Genomic DNA, 1,723 nt, shown 5'->3' with positions numbered 1-1,723 from the left:
TTTTAGTAGACACTAATAGAGAATTTACATGAGGCGATTTTTCAGGCGATTTTTAGTTGAAAGCAACAATCGCCTGGTGTAAACAGCCTTTCAACTAATCGCTTACAATGGCGCATATTCATAGTCATATTTAGTACTCAACTAAGTCGAAACTATTCTAAGTCACAACTAAAGCTATTCATAGTCGCCTTAGTTTCGACTTTTCTGGCTAAGTACCAACTTAAAATTTAGTTTCGGCTGCAGTTGCAACTAAGTCGTAACTAGGAAGAAGTATTTTATCAAATTAAGGGCAAACAGACGAAATATGTAAAAATTAAGTTGGTAGAGGGTGATTTTGATAATATTGAATAATCTCCAATTAAAATTTACAAAAATTGATCCATTTTATTCGGAAGATGAAATTAAATGCGTATTACAATTCGAATAAAACTAAATCACAAATTTATAATTGGAATAATTTAGATAAATTCTCAAATAATAAGTCAGTTTCACGCTAGTTCTTTTAAAGTAAATTTGTGCATAACATTTAGATATCTACTATTTGTATGTTTCACAGCATGCTTTCGATAAACATCGACTTCACATCACTGCGGTTGTTATGGCTTTTTCACACAATTAACAAGAAAATGATACCTTATTCTTTTGCATAATCATGAAAATGAAAATAAAAATTAAATAAACGGATGATCAAACTTGACATTATTTAATAAAAATGTAATTTTTCCGAAATATCGTAAAGAAAAATCGATACATTTTCACACTCATTTTGCTATATCGTAAACTAAGTCGAAACTACCTAGTAGAAGTCTGAAATGCGACTATGAATAAAGGTAAATTTTAAGTTGGTACTTAAATTTAAGTTGCAACTTTGTTAGTTTCGACTTAGTTGCTGGACTATGAATACGCGCCAATGAAGTTGGTCGGCTCCATACTTTCGTTCAACTTTTGGTTCAACTAATCGCCTGTGAAAGTTTTATGATGTAAATTCCCTATAAACAAACAAAAAAATAGTCAAAACTGCTAAAAATATTGTAGTACTATTATTTTGTCCAGCACCCGGATTCCAACATTCGCTATCGCTAAAATGCTAAGATCTGCTAAAACGCTTAACTAAAATTTTATCCGAATTTTCGGGGAACTCCGAAGATCGCGATTCTGTCCACCCTGTCGCTAAAAATTGCTTAGCCTAAAATTTAGTGCTTTATCCGGCCGCCAGGAGCGATGTGCAGCAACGGCAGCTGTCAAATTTTGTTTTGAGTTTAGGTGCAATCCCGTATTCCTCGGAGTCGGACTAGTAAAACTGTCAAAAAATAAAAATTCGCTCAGAGCGAGAGAGTAACATTGAAAAGTACGGGATCACTTTCTAGTAAAAAAATGGTAACTTCTGTCAACTTCAACATAACCTCCAAATTTTGGTTGTAAATTTTTTCTTATTTTGTATGCAAACACACTCAGCTTACATGTGTGATAATAACCAAAAATACTTTCAAATTCATTAGAATCCACTTAAACACGTAATTAAATACTTTTCAACATGAATTAGCAGAGTGCACTTTTGTTTTGTTTACAATTTGGTTACCAAACACACTACAGCTGATCGTTTGACACATTTACCAGAATTTACCAGCAAAAATTATCGGACTAAAACTGGTAACTTCTGACAGAGAGAGAACCGTATTGTTACGATTATCCTCGAAACCTTGAGGGATTTCCCAAATATACT

Source organism: Rhagoletis pomonella, unplaced genomic scaffold (assembly GCF_013731165.1).
Source record: "Rhagoletis pomonella isolate Grant_MI unplaced genomic scaffold, Rhpom_1.0 Rhpom_scaffold_00005, whole genome shotgun sequence".
In the NCBI taxonomy this organism is placed as follows: domain Eukaryota; kingdom Metazoa; phylum Arthropoda; class Insecta; order Diptera; family Tephritidae; genus Rhagoletis; species Rhagoletis pomonella.
The sequence above is the reverse complement of the archived record's forward strand: the minus strand, read 5'-3'. Positions refer to the sequence as shown.